Source organism: Rhipicephalus microplus, chromosome 6, assembly GCF_043290135.1.
Source record: "Rhipicephalus microplus isolate Deutch F79 chromosome 6, USDA_Rmic, whole genome shotgun sequence".
Lineage (NCBI taxonomy): Eukaryota > Metazoa > Arthropoda > Arachnida > Ixodida > Ixodidae > Rhipicephalus > Rhipicephalus microplus.
Genome location: NC_134705.1, coordinates 85,276,130 through 85,277,821, shown reverse-complemented (window position 1 = coordinate 85,277,821; position 1,692 = coordinate 85,276,130). Strand labels below are relative to the sequence as shown.

Here is a 1,692-nt window from a genome sequence, read left to right as displayed (position 1 = left end):
GGGCAGCCGGCGTAGAAGCCATGTTGGATGGGTGACGTATTCACATTTTGCACAGTCATTTTTTTTTTTTTTTTTCCTTCCTTCCAGACTTTGGTGCTCGAGTTGGACATGTACACTATGCATCAGTTTTTAAAACAAATGCTGTAGCATCCCTCGCGACATGCCTGATAATGTTCGCCAGCAAGCATTTGGTGTGACGTCATGGGCGCATAGAGAGTACGCATGCAAGCAAGCACGCGTGGCTTCGACCTCTGGGAAAAAGAAGGTTTCAGTTTTAACATGTTTGTAAGCGAAACTAGAAACTTCAAGCGGACTGGGGATAAAAGCAATGCCGTGAAGCCAGCGCTGCCGCTGTCGGTGCACAATGCTGGTTGTGCATGGGTGGACGTCGGAATTGCTTTGCTACTGTTTGCCCGGCTTTTGGCCAGAACTAAGTACGAGGTGTGAAAGAATGGATTTTAATTACGTGCTAATGAATTGCATCGCTTCTCGGCCTTTTGGCTAAGATCAAAGTGGCTAAGATCAAAGTGTGGCGAACATTATCGCTTCTCGGCCTTTTGGCTAAGATCAAAGTGTAGTCCTACCTCTCGGGACTACATTTTTGGCCTTTGGGCCGGGGTTGGATGCCCCCCCTTGAGGGGGGACAACCCTTTTCACTCTTTTTTTTTCTTTCTCCCCTCGCTTCTCTTTTCACGCTTCCTTCTTACGCTTGCGGTGCATCCAAACCGGGCTCCTTCGGGAGCTGACTGGGCAGTTGCACCGCAACTTATACGTTCTTCCCCTGTCCTGAGGTTAGGGCGTGGGTCTAAACCCACCCCTGACCGCCTGGCCTCTCCAGCAGGACTGTCTGGGGTCTTTGGACCCGCGAAGGTGTTATGCCTGCGGGATCCACTTGGTGGCCTCACTTCGGGGTGCGGCAGCAGGGGAGTGACGCTCCGCGGTGGGCAAAAGGCTCACCCCGCTATCACCGCTGTATTGAGCTATAAGCTCTGGGGTCGCTTGCTTAGCTGGCGGGTGGTCGCCCAAGGCGGCCTTCCCGACTAAGCCCAGGGTTCCCCGGCCCTGGGTGGACGTGCGGCTCAGCCCCTGCTCTGCCGGCCTGCTCCATTGCAGCTCCACCATGGCTCTAAGCCATGGCGACTGGCCAAGCCCTTTGGTGAGAAAGGGTGGACGCTGGGGCAGCCGGTAGGGCGCCGCACCCTTGGTTTGGCCCGGTGGTCCCGGAGGTCCGGGCGGCCTTTGGTCGGGCCAGCAAGGCCGAGACTTCTACTTCCCTCTCTTGTGTGCTGCCTCTTTTGACAACCTCACTCTGTTCTTATCAGCTTAATATCTGATACGGATCCTATTTGGATCCAAGATATTAAACTTATTTTTGTGATGCGGCGGAGTGCTTGAAGCTTGCTTCACCTCCGCCACGGGTTGGCCCGGTATTGCACTACCTCCGGGATCGGCCCACTCACCCCCTGCGGGGTGAGTTCGACAATAAATTCAATGATAGAAGGAGTGTTCGGATTTACCCATGATACCGGGGTAAACGGCTTGGGTGCGTCGAGTGTCCGAGACGGTGGCGGCACGCCGCCCCGGCTGACGCGGTATTCGCGTGCAGGGAGTGCGCTAGCTGTGTTTACACTTACGATTGCTCTGGGAAAATAAATGTTTCCGTGTGTATTTCATATATGGAGGGTCTCTTTT

The 1,692-nt window shown here is 54.4% G+C and overlaps 1 pseudogene; it reads left to right on the top strand.

The window, feature by feature from the left end:
- The first annotated feature begins 1,286 nt into the window (after positions 1 to 1,286).
- Positions 1,287 to 1,461, top strand: LOC142766424 (U2 spliceosomal RNA; annotated as a pseudogene).
- The last annotated feature ends 231 nt before the right edge of the window (positions 1,462 to 1,692 follow it).